Source organism: Abramis brama, assembly GCF_963993115.1.
Source record: "Abramis brama genome assembly, chromosome: 18".
Lineage (NCBI taxonomy): Eukaryota > Metazoa > Chordata > Actinopteri > Cypriniformes > Leuciscidae > Abramis > Abramis brama.
This window is the reverse complement of record NC_139980.1, coordinates 15,111,089-15,129,456: the sequence shown is the minus strand read 5'-3', so window position 1 is coordinate 15,129,456 and position 18,368 is coordinate 15,111,089.

Sequence of the window (18,368 nt, the reverse complement as noted above, 5' to 3'; positions counted from 1 at the left end):
ACCCCCCCCCCCCCCCCCCCCAAATATATTTTTTAATGAATTTAAATTAATAACTTTACATTTATACATTTACATTCATTATTTTCAGTTTAAATATTTGTAAACAATACATTTAAATAAATTGAAAATTAATGTTAACAATTAGTTCTTTAAATTAACAGTATTTCATTTAATATGACATTTACATTTTCACTCTTTTTTTTTTTTTTCTTCTTCTTCTTTTTTTAACTTGCCTTGCTAACATTCTCTGGCCCCAAGACTTTAGAGAATTTAAATTGATAATTTTGTATTGCAAATTTAATATATGTAAATAATACATTTGAATAAAATGAAATTTAATGTTAATAATTAATACACTTTAATTAAGAGTATTTAATTTAATATTATATTTTGTAAAAAAAATGTATCATCAGATGATTTGTTTAAAGGTGCCTTGTGTAATGTCGCCAAAAAATCAATTCATACTCCACATTCCATACCAGATGGGGGCAGTATACCTCCAGAAAGTGAGTTGGTCTACTCTAGAGTAACAACCGAGAAACGGCATAGTCTCTATGCTCCGCCCCTACCTTCACAGTGATTTTGAAAAATTCAATTCAATTCAATTCAAATTTATTTGTATAGCGCTTTTCACAATACATATTGTTTCAAAGCAGCTTTACAGAAAGTGCATTTCAGAAATGTACATAGAAAAATACAGTTAGTTAATCATGTATTAATTTAGGGCATAAACATATCGCCAGCGTCGAGTCGTCTCTTCACAGGCGTCGAGTCGTCTCTGCACGGGTGTTGGGGCATCTGTAGTTTCCATGGGAGGCTGGATACAAACTGGAGCTGACGATCTGTATTTACCTTGGGACTAGCGTCCCGAGATAACAACAGAAAAGCAGATCGGAAATAATTAGCGTAGCTGCTGTTCATAATATTAATGCATTCAATCTGATTCAACTGTAGTAGGCTATAAAAGGTAAAATATGACATCTTCAAGCTACTCCCCTTCACCTTTACCAGTGAATATGTTCATATTCGTTTCGTTCATATTACATTTTTATTGTTAGTTTGAATTACATTAATTTGACAGACAGCATTCGCTGATGTTGACCAAGCTAGCGCCAACATAACCAGAGCTGCCAACTCTCACGCATTAACCGTGAGACACACGCAATTGACACTTTTCACACGCTCTCACGCCACACATCAATTTTCTCACGCACAGAAAAATCGCGAAGCAAAGAGGACACGGATACCGACAGACTAGACAGAGCAGGTTAGTTATGATATAAAAAAATCTCAGCTCTCAGATTCTGTCAATTTTATTACGTTTTGGCGCTTGTAAATGTTACACGACAGATCCCTAGCGCACGTGAACCGATCATCTCTACTAATAGTAAAAAAACACGAACACTGTTGAAAGATACAGTAGGCTAGGCTACGACTTACCAAAATGTATTCCTCATACATAATATCGACCAATCAGTGTTTTTTATCAGCGTGAAGAGGTCAATAACATAGCTGGAGAACAATTATGTCAGATTTACCTCAGGAAAGCCATTTAATAAACATAATATAGGTCACGTAGTTGGCAAGAAAAAAAGAGCTATAGAGATTGTGCTATATATGTGTACTATATTACAATACTATATTTATGTACGTTATATATACGTTTATCGAACAGCCTTCAATACATTTCTATGTTATAACTTCCCGAAAAAACTACACAAACATATAAAACAAACTTCTAACGAAATACTAACAGCATCTTACTTACCAATCCAAAAGAAATGTTGCAAGTTCGGAGTCGAACCTCATTTCTTTCATGTCCATTAGTTGTCTGGTTCTGTTCCTTTTTTTATCAGATTTTATTTGAATGTAGTAGTGGGCTGTACTTTCCACACGATTGACATCAGGTTCAAGTACGCCCACAAGCCGTGCGAGTTATTCGTGTATTGCATGTTTGGCTGGTGGTTATGTTGCCGGCATACCGCCTCCTATGGCCGAAACTGGTATTACGACACTTGTCGGGCCGTGGCTAGTAATGCTAATGCTAATTCAGGTTGATATCTCTGCAGCACTATAACTTGTCATTTTTTTAATGACATCATTGCCCTTATTTCTTCTCATTCTTTTGATGCGTATAGCTCATTTTTTGGATATTTTTAACTCAATTCTGACACATGGCACCTTTAAGAAAATTAGCAAAAACAGCTATAAAAAAAGATATGATCAGTAAGCCTTATGTTATGGCTTACTTATGTTTTACATTACTGTAACTCATCAAAATATTTTAAGCAAATATATATATATTTTTTTACAATTTATAGGAGATTGAAATCGATTTTCCAAAACTGAAAAATGATGGCTCTGCCGCTGTGATGGATTGGCCTTTGACAAGAATTTCTGGTTGTTCAATGGTACATTTGATTATATGAGAAACAGGCGAAAGGAAAAACTGCTGAGGCGCGTGTCTGATTGGCTGTTCACCCCGATCTTCAGTGCCACTCTGCCGCTCGTGTGTCTGAAATGTTGTGGGCATTCATGGGTCTCATGTGAGATTTGTAACTCTTTGTGTGTGTAAACCCATGTGAAATATCAGTTTGTTGTTAAACACACGAATGTGTGTCTGGTTGCTTTAATTGAATCTGGCCCTTGGGAAGCAGGCTGTCTCGGCTGTGGGGTTGTGATCTCATCTCAGAGTGTGACTGGGTGAGTACACTGGCAGTCACTCGCAGTCAAGTCAATATCACAGATAAATATTGCAAAGGCCTTTTCTCCGGGCTATGAATAATGAATGCGACCATTTTGGCTCTAAACTTGCCTGTTGTCTCGCCAGGCGCGCGTGAGCACATCTCTGCGTTTCCGCCCGTCTTCCTCTCTCCATCTGTGGAGGAGTGCTCTCATAAACTTCTCATTATAAACTGACCTGCTCGAGAGGGATCAGAGAGATTCATAACTCTTCTGTGAGTGTGTGTGTGTGTGTGTGTGCATGTGATTTATAGCTCGATCTCAGCAGAAAGTGACCTGGGATGGGTTCAGGAGTGTGTGGATCCTCTGCAGGGCTACAGACGAGATGAGCGAATGATCCAAACCTCTTCTGTATTAGTATATTTAGGGTTCCAAGCAGCACAAGTGCATGATGCCCATCTGTCTGCAGGATAAAGGCCAGCAGGAAGTCTGGGTCATGTAATGATCTGTTCACACTTGAGACTGATCTTGTTTCACACTCATCTTGTTTCTTATTTCACTCTATTCATTGTTTACTTTTACTTGGTTTATGGATTAATTACTTTAGGTTTCACGACTTCACTCTTACATTTGCGAGCCCCCGATTATTAATACTCTAATTTGCATACTGTATTTGTATGGTGAATAACATTGGTTGGTTGAGCTCACAGCAAGCACACAAATAATGACAAATAAACAAACTGAACTTGCCCGACGTTTTATTCATTTTCTTTGTTTTATACTAAAATGAAATGCATGAAAGTTTCTGTGACTGTACAAAAATATGAATATGCTAGGGGTGGGCGGTATGAGCAAAATTCTGTTTCACGGTATGACTAATTTTATTTCACGGTAACGATATATTTCACGATATAGTTATTTATATCTGTAGTTATTCTCGAAAAATTGTCAAAAAGGGCTTTGTATAATAAATAAACCCAAATAGACTACTTTAGAAATGAAAAGTACTTCACTTTGTTTGAATTTTCTTTTTCTTTTATTTGGTAAATTATTTCTTTGGTAAACTATTTTTAATAGCTAAATATAGTAAACAAAACACTCTCATCAACTTTTAGATGAACTCCCCCCAACTGATTGATATTAAATACAACTGATATGTGCAATTAAACTTTAAATTAAAGTGTTGCTGAATAATCTTTCAATTTCATGTTATTGCTTTACTTCATCAATCAGTTTATAATATCTAAATATTTTATATTGAACTATTCTATTCATAATAAATTAGTTACTTCCTTTTAATTTGGTAGGATATTAGTAGATACTAGTTATGTTTAAATGTTTTCCCGGTACATTTTTGCCATGTCTGCTTTTAAAGGGCTTGTTTTGTTCTTTTTGTGATATCTGGCAACCCGTCACCTAAAGCTTTAATCAAGAGAGGTTCAGAAGTGTCAAGTTCAGAACAGAAGTGACTAGGAGAACAGCAGTATGAATGAAAACCGTTAGTGTTGACTAAGTAGTGTAAATTATACACACCTTGTTGTAACTGCGTCATTATTTTACATAGCTCGGTGAACACCGACACACCACGCTCCCTCTCAGTGCGTGTGCACGCGCGCCTCGTTTGCATCAGTAAAATGCGATCGGAATTTGAGTGACACGTTGTAATCACACATTGAGTCGAAACAAGATTTTATCAGCTGTTTCAGTGGCCAATTGTTTGGAGTTAGAAATATATAACTCGCGCTGCATATTTAGTAATTTTGCCTCAGATACAGGATTATACATTTGCTTTAAAGGAACACTCCACCGTTTTTTGAAATAGGGCTTATTCACCTTCTTTCCTACATTTAGATAGGTGGGCAAATGCATTTTTGTCTCAGTGCATGCATTGTTTTAGTTTGACAGGGTCGGCGCTAGCTTAGCTTAGCATAATGAATGGAATCCTTTGTTGCCAGCTAGCATGTCCTGAGTAAAAGTAATATAAAAAATATAAAAACCCCACCTAATTACTTCTTGTGGCCTGCGTATTCAAAACAGGTACAAATAGTGATGCAGATTAACACTAGGCGATTTCCTATGCAGATATTGACTTGGGACTGTATTAGGGGGAAGCACAGGCGAAGCACTGCTACTTGGGCGCAGAGATATCACGCCCAAGTAGCAGTGCTTCGCCTGTGCTTCCCCCTAATATAGTCCTTAATATATAAGTCAATATCTGCCTAGGACATCGCCTAGTGTTAATCTGCATCGCTATTTGTACTCGTTGTGAATACGCAGCCCACAAGAAGTAATTAGGTGAGTTTTTTCTATTTTTTATATCACTTTTACTCAGGACATGCTAGCTGGCAACAAAGGATTCCATTCATTATGCTAAGCTAAGCTAGCGCCGACCCTGTCAAACTAAAACAATGCATGCACTGAGACAAAAATGCATTTGCCCACCTATCTAAATGTAGGAAAGAAGGTGAATAAGCCCTATTTCAAAAAACGGTGGAGTGTTCCTTTAACAAGCAGGTTGTTCATTACCACGGCAACCGCTCTCGTGTCATGCTGAATGCTTTCGTGTTTAAAAAGTAACTATACATAAGAGACAGAAAGATGCAGATAACTATACATCATTTAAGGTTACTTCTATTCGTTACGATATTGATATATGAACTGTTGTTGTCAAAGCTTCATGCTTTCCCCGTTGCGATCGCACTCCTCTAAACTGTAGCCTACGGGTGCCGCACTGCTCTAGTTGACTGCTGCGCCTTTCCCCCCGAAAATATCACGTTAACAACAACCCTTTAGAAAACGTAATTCCTTTGTGGATCCTCTTGATCTGCTTTCTCCATGTTTCTTTGACAAATCTCAGTGTCTCATTCTCACGCACGCTGCACGTGAGTTAACCACGCCCACTTATTTACATGTCGCGGTATCACGGAATAAAAAAATCTGTTACGGTTGACATTTTCTACCGCGGAAACGATATATACCGTCATACCGCCCAGCCCTAGAATATGCAATGTTGTTTTGAAGAGTTTAAAATAAAGGCAAGGCATTTTTATTTATATAGCACATTTCATGCACTATGGCAATTCAAAGTGCTTTGCATAGAAAATAAGCACAAAATAAAAGCAAGGGAAATTAAAACAGTTATAAAATGAATTAGAGAAAAAAAGTGAACTTTTAAGCTTATGATTTGGTAGCTGTTGCTAAGTAGCTCGCCGAACCATTGTAACACTGCATTGATTTACTCTGTATTCTGAAATTTTACAATACATTTCAATACAACACAAGTCATTTATTAGTGACTACAGCGTACAAAGGTTTGGGGTCGGTAAGATTTTTATTTAAAGTTTGTTCACCAAGGCTGCATTTATTTAATCGCAGTAAATAATATTACTATTTAAATAGTTTTATGTGAATATATTTTAATATGTAATTTATTCCAGTGATGGTAAAGCTGAATTTTCAGCATCATTACTCCAGTCTTGTTACAGTGTAATTATACATTTAAGTACTGAGTAACATTAATCAACTACATGTACTTACTATAGGGATAAGGTAGGATTAGGATTTGGTTTTGGGTTAGTTGCATGTAATAATGCATAATTTACTGTTATTACTATGGTAAGTACAGTTGTTACCATAACATATGTAACATATTATGTAACGAGGACACTGTAAAATAAAGTGTTACCAATTTTTTTATATTACAGATACTGTGTAACCAAAAATACCAATGTTAACCAGGAAAAAAAACAACAAGAAACAAACAGCAATACCCCTGAAATGCACCAGGACTTATTTTGATTGCAGATTTGGGCTGTATTTCCCATTATCACTTCTGACTAAAGGATACCACTACCTCATTCAGGAAACTTTTTATTTTTATTTATAATTTAGTGCTGATGAAAAACTTTATGGCACCTGTTGATTAGCATTCAGAGAGATTGTTTCTTTCCCTCTCTCTGAAATGCAGTGGCATCAGTCGTAATAGCATCATCAGTCTTTTCTAATGAGTTTATTTCTTTTGCCGGAATGAGCAAACACTTTCTGATCTGAGTGATGACAAAATGAAATCATTTGAAACTGTATGATAAACATTTCATTTAATTCATTTCTGTGCTTGCATGCCGTTTGCGTGACTCGTACACAGAAATGATTCTCATGACAAGCTATTAAGACATCACAATAGACAGGGAGAGTTGGGCTCTCTATACGCTGAAGCATTTGCTGAGGTACTGTTGTTGTGGCAACCGGTTCTCTGTGCCCTTGAACGGAGGATAACTCTGGCCTAGCGGGGCAGGGTTAGTGTGCTTTGATTGACAGTGTGCCGCTAGAAAGCTGTTGTGCGTGGGTTAGAAATAAGCCTCTCCACTGGGTGGCTTAAAGGGCCTTGCATGGACTACAGAGCCAAAACTGCCTTTACATAGAAAATAGATTGTTGCTGCAGGAGGAATGAGGAACAACCAAGAGATGAGTTAGAGACGCAGACATCTGCTTGACAGAATCATCCTTTCACTCAGAAAAGAGAGAGGTCAAGAAAGGAAAGGGAACATGGGAGGGACAGATGTGACAGAAGTTTTGTCTCAGGGGACTGGGGTGATTTATCGGAGTAACAAACTGTTTTTAGTTACAACCATGGGTTAAATAAGGATTTTGAAGGTAACATCTGTTGGTGATTCTGGTATTCGACCTGTAAGATATGACATGGCCACCCTTCCATCCCCAAAAAGCATAATTATACAGTGTTGGGGAGTTACTTTTAAAATAATAAATCGTTACAGTTGTTTCTATTTGAACTGTTGTATAAAATCAGTAACACATTTGTATACGGGCTATTCGGAAACAGCACTTGTGTGATATTGCTTAACTACATCATATGATATTAATTTGAGACGACAACTCATACAGGGGCTTGAATTTTCTCGAGGACTCCTTTCTATGTGGAGTTTGCATGTTCTCCCTGTGTCAGCGTGGGTTTCCTCCGGGTGCTCCGGTTTCACCCACACAGTCCAAAGACATGCATGTTAGAGGTGTGAATGCATGTCTGAGTACCAAGCCATGTAATAGGGAGGGTTGGGGAAAGATCTGGCAACCTACCCTGGAAAAAAACATTTCCAAGAAAATTCATGGACAGTCTCTTGCTTTTGGTGAAAGATGGCCATAGAATCACCAAAAACGACTGGATTAAATGGAGGAGGAACCTGAGCACGACTTTTGACTCGGCCCTGGCAACCATTCATAACGCCTTAGCTTATGTTTAGTCTTTTCTTTCTCTCTTATTAATGGTTGTTTCCTGTGTGGTTTTCTTTTACTGCCCTTGATAGCGAGGGCCTGTGAGCTTGTCAGGTATATTTTGTGTTTAGTGTGTACTTGTACACTGCTGCACGTGTAAGCACAGTTATGTCAGAGCACCTGTATCAAAGCACGTGTCTCTTGTGTGTGATTTTTTTTTTGCATTCAAGGCCAGGATGTTGTCACAAGCTTCTGCAGTTGCATAACTGCCAACTGCCAAGCAACAGTTACATCTCTAACAGTGGAGTGAATGTGAGAAAATAAAATTGGAAAAGAGATGACGAGAGAGTGCGAATGGACATCTGGTGCACTTGCAATGAAACGTTTAAGACCATTTTATTACTGGCCTCACATAAAAGATGTTAAGTTTATCATGGACTAGTTTGCACATTAAGTATTTGTGTTGGAACAAAATTAAATTGAAATCTTTATTTAAATGTATGCAAACTTGCATAAGATAGTCTTTGTGTTGAAATTTTTAATGGAAAAGTCAAGTCAAGTCAAGTTTATTTATATAGCGCTTTTCACAATACAGATTGTATCAAAGCAGCTTCACAGTATTAAATTAAAATAATACATCAATGCTTGTTTCTAGTGGAAAATGTCCACGTTTGGTAATGCTGATCAATAGTATTGTTGATTGATTAATTAAATTAAATATCCCCAACTGAGCAAGCCAAAGGCAACAGTGGCAAGGAACCGAAAAACTCCATCAGGTGACCTAATGGAGAAAAAAAAAAACCCTATGCAGTGTTTCCCCTAGGTTTACAGGTTTGGGGGGGGGGGGGGGGGGGGGGATTTTTTTTTTTTTTTTGGTGCGTTCCCGAGATTAGACCTTTCTTAACATAATGCCGAAAACCCGAAGTCTCTAGGTGGTCTGATTGAGGAGTAGATAGAAGTGCAAGATTGGTGCGCACAGACGCACAGAACAGAAATCATGAGTTGATAAGCGCAATTTCCGGGGGAAAATTGCGCTAAAAATGTTAACATAAGATATCTGTTTAAAAAAATAAAATAAACATATTTTAATCTTTTTAAAACTGACTTTTGAAAATAACCTTTGTTAAATGTATATAAGTATTTGTTCATATTAATGGACCAGAGCTTAATAGTTTTATTTTTTTAACTAACAACTAAAAAAAGATTTAGAAATACTAACAAATATATTGCTCATTCATTGTTCGTTAATGTGTTAATACATTTATATGACAAACTAATTTTAAATGGGCTTTTTTGTGAGAAGTTTTTATTTCTATGATGCATTTATTGGAGAGAACAATCATGTCAGACGCAGCACTGCTGTGAACGCACATTCACGTTTAAACAATTTAAACAGTGTATTATTCAATGCATTACTTCTATATAATTATATATTAAGTTGCTCAAGCAAGTGGTAAAATACGTAACCATGTACTTATATTAACATCTTTTGCATTTAAATTTTAATACAATAAATCTTGCATGTCACAAAGAACTTGTTTTTCCACCTCCACGAATGTCATTATGTCGCCTTGTTGAGGTAAATTGTTTTCCTTGCTTAACCCCGGTCTTAAAGTGAAAAAAGTAGTATTTAATTAAATAAATTTACTACATTTTATTTAATTAATCGCACTTATGGTGAAATGACTACATTTTCAGGTCAATCTGTGTTCATTTTGCCCACGAAACATGCGCTGTCACTTTAATTCAGCGTTTGCAGCACAGGAAAAAATCATAGACAGTATATAAACGGCAAAAATAGACTCGGTGCGGAAACGATATGCTGTATACGCAGCGCAACTGAAAGAAATCGATCATCGACGGACTGCATCCGCGTGCAGTGTAAAAGCTTTGTAAACATGGGTAGGCTATGGAAAAAAAATACTCACCGCATACACACTGCAAACGAAATATGTGTGAAACGGGCGGAGCAGGAGAGCTACTCCGGCTGCTACTCGCAGTAGAGTGAGTGTTGCCATCTTCAGTTCAGCGACATATTTCCCGCCGCGCGCTCTCTGTCCGCTAGTGCTCATCTGTATTTGACGCAAGTGTTTGTTTGTGTGTGAGTGTGCGCGCTTGCGCACTCATTGGAATAGCTAATTGTAAACGCGCAAACACAGACAGAAAAGACATGCCATCGTGGAAATAAGATAAATAACATATTACTTAAGGGCTATTTAGTTTTTTTAATAAAATAACAAATTGTAATCTGGCACTATAAATAAATTCAAATCAAATTCCCAGTCAGCAAATTACCTTTGGCAAAGATGTGGGCCAGATAAACAGCTGAGCTGTGGCCCAGATTAGTTTGTGTTTGCCGGCCCAGATATGGCCCACATCTCCTTTGCCAGAACTGAACCAAAGGACTGCCATAACTCCACCAAGCATGAGCCAAATACTACAAATTCATGTGGCCTATATGTGGGCCTGGTATGCAACTTTAGTATGGTTGAGTTCTGTTAAAATCTAACGGCCCTTATGTGGCCCACATGCAGCTGACAGTATTTAAAGTCTTATTAACTCACAGGTAAATTAAACACTCAACAACAAATGTACTCAAAACTATTTATTTTGACAAGCATTTAAATAATTACAGCTAAAGTGTTGTACTTAATTACAGCAGTATTCAGTTGAAAACATTTCAGAAAAAGAAATATAATTACAGCAAGAGTTGAATAATAACAGTAGTATTCAGTTGAAAACAGTTATCAAAATAAATATAATTACAGCAACAGAGTTGAATTTAATAATTACAGTAGTATTCAGTTGAAAACATATCAAAATAAATATAATTACAGCAACAGAGTTGAATTTAATAATTACAGTAGTATTCAGTTGAAAACATTTAAGAAAACATAATTACAGCTACTCAGTTGTACTTATTTTAAGTAGAATTCAGTTGAAAACATTTAAATATACAAATTAATAATATAAATAGCATTCAAAGCTAATTTTTTACACCAAAGTTCAAAACACTCGATCAAAGCGTGTATTAATGTTATGTTTAATTAGTCCAATGAGAGTAATACAAATAAATCACAGTTGGTAAAGAGAACTTTAAAGAGAAATTGAGAAAGTTAAAGCAAACTTGAAAGGTAAAGAGTTGAGAAGTGTGTTGATGTGCAGAGAAGTCTCCAATGAGGGTCGGCAATGTGTTGATCTTCTCCAGTAAGGGGATTCTGCCTGACTGCACCTGCAATAAAGAAGAATTTAAATAATGTTAGCAGCAATACAACCTGAAAGCTAGAGCTTGCAGGATAATGAAAAAAAAAATCATTAATGTAAATATCCTTTAATATTTTAATTGCAATTATTAACAAATTAAACACCTCTGAATTACCACTGTATGAAAGTTTTTTCCAGTAAATTTTCAAAAGGAATTGCAAATTGTATTTTTCAATATGTGGGCCAGAATTATACCGTAATTCCTTATGACAAATTATTTCAATTTTTAGAATACTTTTGCACTAACCGGTTAAAATTTACAGCACTGCATGTATTCTGCTTCTTTTTTTTTTTAAAAAGACATGCACACTCTAATGTAAAAACACACTAACACAGATAGCATTAATGTCATGTTTTAGTCCAAAGACAGAGTCTACAAAAATAAGTGTTTTTACTAACACAAAATAAACTCAAGATAATCTGCAATGATGCGAGACAATTTGGAAGCAGAAACACACAAACAATAATGGGCCAAGTACTGAATGCAAGGAGGAACATAAAGGGTTAGTTCCAGTGGTGTAGTCTAGTTTTTTGTAGTGAGTATACTCTAATATAACCCCCCCCCCGCCGCCGCATACTCACCCATCCCAGAGCGTCACCCCATAAGCACCACCACACTCACTAATGCATACAGTATGCATCGACATGCAATTGAGAGCATTATGAAATACTAAGTGTTATCAACATGTCAATTTATTATAAGCAACACAAGACTTTAACAGCCAATGACATTTACAGCTGGGGAGACTGGACTGATTTTCTACTGTTTAGTGTTAATCACCATCTAACTCAGTCAGTTAAGAGCTACCTTTAGCCTTAGATGTTATATGAATATGGTCCCTGAAGCACAGGTTTTATCAGTTGACAATTTTCAACAATTTAAAAAAAAAAAACATTATAGGCACAAATACAAATTTACTTTTAGAAATGGTGTTTTTGAAAAAAAATTTATTTTAAAATACATTTTACTGTGCAATTTCTATCTAATTAATTTGAGTTAGACCGAACTTTTATTTTGGTGGGTTGTAGACATTTGAGTTTCTGTGTGTTTTAATAAACTATTATTATTATTATTATTATTAGGCCTGAAGTATACTCTGTGAAATAGTAATATATTTCTGTTATAATTTCTTCAAGTTATACAGAACTTTTATTTTGACAGGTTGTCGTAAAGACATAACAGTTTCTGTGTGTATATGAAACGAATGAATGACGATAGTTTTATCAAATGAAATGGTGAAATTCTCATCAAGTGACTCTCATAGCAGCTCTGCGATAAAATGCACATGTGTAGCTTACATCATGTCTCAATACAGTAAAACGCTGAAAACACCACGAGCGTGAGTCACGCATGCTTCTGTGTGTGTGTGTGTGTGTGTGTGTGTGTGTGCAGTGGAGCACACACTGAGCGCTCATTCCCAGAGACGCGTAGAACAATTGCAATCTCTTTTAGCTTTAATATTCATAGACACTAGTCCATATCGAGATTTGATTCATTGTACAGCAGCTACTTTTTATTTATTAATTCAAAAATAGCTAAATTCCGAGACGTTCTGCTTTATATAGCAAGTTCCATTTGTGACTGGATTCCTCGATTCGATCCGTCGCTTCGCAAACACAGACGGGGTGAATTTATGAATGAAAGTGTGAAAGTTCTGACACAAAACGAAGTTGATACGTATCCTCACGCTTTTTTTAAGTGGGTATACGCAAATCCTTGGCCTTTTCTAGTGGGTATACGGCGTATACCTGCGTATCACGTAGACTACACCACTGGTTAGTTCGCCCAAAAATGAAAATTCTATCTGTAATTACCCTCAAGTTTTTCCAACTTCTGGATTGTACGTCAGAGCGTAGACTCACTATTGGCCGACGCTGGTCATGTGTGGGATGCTGGCCAATCATGAGCCTACGTTCTGACGTACAACACAGAAGCGCTGTGCTGTTACACTACGTTGAATAAAGTCTTTATTTTAGCTTGTTTTGCGCACAAAAATTTATTTTTAAATAAATAATTTATTTTCGACACTTGATAAACTTAAGGTTCAGCCATTGTATTCTTGGACTATTTTAACAATGTCTTTACTAACTTTCTGGGCTGGCAAGTTTCAATAACAGAGAAGCCTATGGATGAGTGAGACAGCTCTCAGATTTCATCATATATATCTTAATTTGTGTTCCGAAGATGAACGAAGGTCTTACGGGGGTGAAACAACATGGGTGAGTAATTACTGACAGAATTTTCATTTTTGGGTAAACTAACCTTTTAAATACACAGTGATAATGAACTAAATACAGATAGTTGTAGGCATGCGCTGGTATGAGACTTTGACAGAATGATAATCTTATATTGTGATTACAGCTTTAAAATGTATAATTGAAACGATATGATTCGCAATATATAAAAAATAACTTTCTTTAAAAACAAAACATAAAACTTCTAAATAAAAAATGCAGTCACTTAAGTGAGCCACGGATGTGATCAGGTAATGACAAAAAAAGTTGTTTGGTTCGATACTGAGATAACAGAAATAAAAATACAATGTTCTGTAAAGCAGTTTTGAAAAGTTGTGTATTGTGCAAAGTGCTATACAAATAAAAGTGACTTCTAAAAAAGGTCTCACCAATGACAACTTCCTTTACGACCAGGCGTTGGACACCAATCTTCCCATTGACTTCTCTCCAATTCATAACGTGCCACAGCAGTTGTAAAAGTGGCTTTCAGCACTCTCCACACGATGTTATCCAGGTCAAAGCCACCAACCAGACCCAGATAGGTAATCTGATAGGAAAAAAAAACATTGTGTAAGTGGTTGAAATATGCATTTAAATAGACCACCCTAAAATGAAAGTGCTTTTATATTCAAAAATGAACTATAAACTATTACTTACTCCATCTGAAACCATTTTTTATAGGTTTTTAATATGGAAATTATTGTCATTGCCCCACCCATACCACACATTAGGGCTGGGTGGTATGACAGTATACCATAGCATGGTATATAAACTCTATCGTGAGAAATTAGAGTAATTATAAAAATGTCCTGCCTCTTCCAAGCTTTATAATGGCAGTGAATGGCTGCTCAATTAATTGATAGTTAACAGAAATACAGCAATTCATTGTTTGTTCATTCACAGTGCATACTAAAGTTAACAAGTACAATTTTTTATATTGAATGTGTTAGTAGGCTAAATGTTAAAATTAACATTAACACATATTAATATATGCAGTAGAAGTGCAGTTCATTATTAGTTTATGTTAATGTTCAGGTATTGTATCGAAAGTCATAATTTTGGTATTGTGACTTGACACTAATAGCCTAACGTTAACATTACAACTTTAATTTTAAAGAGGGAAAAGTCATGAGAAAAAGTCTTGGTTGAATATCATTTCAGAGTTAAATAAAGATACATACAATAATGCACACGTATTAATGTGTTTATTCTTGGCATTTTTATATTATTATGATTAGTTGAATGATTGTGAACACAAATTAGGATTTAGGTTTTTTGACAAACAGTAACACCGACATTGGACCGCGTCGCCTTAACGTTAATTCACAAATAGGCTAGCTACTACACAATCACAAACTATACTATTTTATTGTGTACGACAGTGAGCTGTTGATTTATAAACAAAAATATCTTAATTTAAAACGACAAACCAGCGAACTGCTATAGCCTAAGTTAACGGTTAAGTTACATTAAACTTTATTGTAAGTTATAGCAGTAAACTGAGGAAAATATTAGATGAAACGAATAATTAAACGCATAATAACATGCAATATTGACACATAATGCTGCATATTTCATTTATATGACTTTAAAATGCCAAAACATCACTTACCTGAATGTACACAGTCGTGAGGAAAGCAGAGTAAAAGGCGTCAGCTGGCCAGCGTCACAGTCAAACTCGCGCCGTAGTCTCACTCCACCAATAGGAGGGAAGATGCAGAGCAACCTGAGGTGTGGAACGGCGGATGTTTGCCGCACTTGATTTCAGGATTCCTGTGTTTTTCCATGTATAAGCCAAATGTTTACCACAAGTCGGTGTTTCTCACTGTGTGCCATGGCTCAACCACATATGGTCCTCATGTGTTCGTTGTTATCTGGGCCATATACCTCAAAATCAGTTGTGAACCAAGACAGCATTTCCCGCAGATTTTAAAGTTATGGCAAAACAAATATGGCTACGATTTGGCCCATATCTGTTCAGCCATGCCACATCTAGGCCATATGTGCCAGATAATACCCACATGTGGCCCAAATGTAATTGCTATCTGGGTTTACTTGACCTTCAAGGGGGGCGGGGGGAGCCGTTAGGAGGGCGGGGCGCCCCCCTTATATAATGGTAGGGGAAACACTGCTATGAACTAGTTCTCCTCTGGCGTTTATGAACTAGAGGTTGGATTTAACTGTAAGATTAAAAGTATTATATGAATGCCTGGCTGAAGAGATGCATCTTTAATCTAGTTTTAAACTGGGAGAGCGAGTCTGAGCAACGAACAGTATCAGGAAGACTATTCCAGAGTTTTGGAGCTAAATGTGAAAATGCTCTCCTTCCTTTGGTGGATCTGGATATCCTAGGTATGACCAAAAGCCTCGAATTTAGTGATCTTAAAGAGCGCAATGTATTATAGGGCGATAGAAGATCCGTTAAATAGACTGGAGCTAAACCGTTTAGGGCTTTATAAGTCAGTAACAATACCTTGTAATTAATACGGAACTTTATAGGTAACCAATGTAGTGATGATAAAATCGGTGTTATATGATCATATTTTCTTGATCTAGTAAGAACTCTAGCAGCGGCATTTTGGACTAACTGTAGCTTGTTTATTGAGGATGCAGGACAACCGGCTAATAAAGCATTACAGGAATCTAGTCTCGAGGTCATGAATGCATGAACTAATTTTTCTGCATCAGAAACTGATAGCATGTTACGTAGCTTAGCAATGTTTCTAAGGTGGAAAAAGGCTGTTCTTGTAACATATGAAATATGATTTTCAAAAGACAGGTTGCAGTCTAGTATAACACCTAGGTCTTTTACTGTAGAGGATAAAGTAACAGGACATCCTACTATGTTAAAGTTGTAGTGTGAGAGGTTTTGTGGGCGGTTTTTTAAACCGATGATTAGTACCTCTGTCTTGTCTGGATTTAATAAAAGAAAATTGCGCGTCATCCAATCTTTTATATCTTTAACACACTCTGTCAAATTGGATAATTTAGCGTTTTCATCTGGCCGTGATGAAATATAGATTTGAGTGTCATCAGCATAACAATGGAAACTAATTCCATGTTTCCTTATAATATTTCCAAGTGGCAGCATATATATTGAGAATAACAGAGGGCCTAACACAGATCCCTGCGGCACTCCATAGTTTACTGGAGTTATGATCGATTTTTCTCCATTTAAATAGACAAAATGGTAGCGGTCAGATAAGTATGATCTGAACCAACTTAATGCTTGTCCTTGAACACCAGTATAATTTTGTAGTTGATCTAAGAGTATTGTGTGATCTATAGTATCGAACGCAGCACTAAGATCAAGTAAAACTAGTATTGAGATACAGCCTTGGTCAGATGCTAAAAGTAAATCATTTGTAATTTTAACGAGCGCAGTTTCAGTGCTATGATGCGGTCTGAATCCAGACTGAAACTTTTCATAGATGTCATTTTCTAGTAGTGTCAGAGTGTTAAGTTTGGCAATGTGGTGCATCCTCAGTTTGTGAAAGACAGACACAACTAATGACAAGAGAGAAAAATGATGGTTGTCAATTCCAAACTGTGTTTCCTGTATGTGCTCCTTGAGAAAAAACACATCTTCAGAACCAATCTCAGCTCTGACAAACTGATTGATCAAAGAAACTCTTCCCGGTTTCCCACAGGATGACTGGCGAATAAACCGCTCTGCTGATCTGACCACCTTCACAGTACCTTCAGAAGGAATCATCAGCCCTCCATTGTTTTTCAGTGAAAGCAAGTGGTAGTTCTGATCAAAAGACGCAGGTACAGCATCTGCCACCAAGCTAGCATGGCACACATCACAAGGAAGCTTTCTCAAAATCTGACGCACCACAAAACCTGAAATGTACACAAGGGCATTGTCCACAAGGCTACCAAAGCGGGTTGGCAGGTAGCTGTGGTCACACACAAGTGCAGAAACGTTTACAAAAGGGGATGGAAGCTCCTCAGATTCATTTACTGTTAGAGATGACATTTCGACAGCTGATAGTGACACGGTCTCATCCTGTGTTGCCACATTCCCTGATGTGCTTGGAGAGACACCGCACCGGACCATGAGACGCCGGAAAATGCCCTGGAACTGGCCTGCAGTAGGATTGTTATTCCACCCCCCTAAAACACAAACATGAAAATTCACTGATAATGTAATGCCAAGATGTATATGAAAAATAATACGTATATATTGCCTCTTTTCAGATTATATATTTTTTTATAATTTCAAAATTTCAGAAATCCCTACCTGATGCCCGAATTGAATTGAAGAGGAGCTCCAGGTGATCTTGGCTAAATCGGTAAGTGCAGATGTACCGCTGAAATCGTAACTGTTCAGGAATCATCAACATTAGGGTGTCAATATTGATGATGAACCCCATGACAGACAGGTACCTTAAAAATAAAATGTTTTGTTAGTATGACCATGGCAAAATCAAAATACTCTTAAGAGAGCACAATGTAATTATGTTCACTGAAAGTTGTAAATGGTATTGATAAGGCACAACAACACGGTGACATGCCATTGCGGTGACCAATAGATAGCTCTAATAATAGAAAATTCGCTCCTTTGACTTGTAGAGCAGATTAGTTAGAGAGACTGATGGCAAATGATACAAAGTTATTTGTAAAATCCAAAAACTTTGGGGCTTTTAAGAAAACATTCAGGGACGATTCCCAAAAAGCCACACCATTGCAATGTCTCTAGTTGGTAATTAGATTTTCCTAGTACATAAAAGACAGTGCGTATCGCAAAATTACTGCATGCTCCTTAAGAGTATAAATTAGTGTCAGGGTTAGGAACCTTTAAGTAAATGATTTACCTAAGGCATTAAGCCAACTAGGAACAATTTCAGAACAGAACTGGAAAGGCTTAAAAATACATACAGGTGCTGGTCATAAAATTAGAATATCATCAAAAAGTTGATTTATTTCAAGAATTCAACTTTTCAGGTGAAAATAAT